Below are 265 nucleotides of genomic sequence, written 5' to 3' on the forward strand. Positions count from 1 at the left end.
TAATATGGCGAAATATTTTCATAGTGCACAGAAATGGTACTCGCCACGCGTAAGGCTTCAAGAGAAAACTTGTTGGGTATGTTTAGGGCTGGTGAATGTATCAAGCGTGGAGATGCGGGTTCCATATACAACCCGGCCCCAGAATGTCTAAACATATCTTATAGGTGTTAGTTGTTGACAATCTTCCACCATGCTTGGGACCTGTACAATAAATTCCTTTGTATATTTCAAAAGGCCTACTTATCAATGTGAGAGGTACCTAGTC

The sequence above is a fragment of the Penaeus monodon genome, chromosome 15 (assembly GCF_015228065.2).
Source record: "Penaeus monodon isolate SGIC_2016 chromosome 15, NSTDA_Pmon_1, whole genome shotgun sequence".
Lineage (NCBI taxonomy): Eukaryota > Metazoa > Arthropoda > Malacostraca > Decapoda > Penaeidae > Penaeus > Penaeus monodon.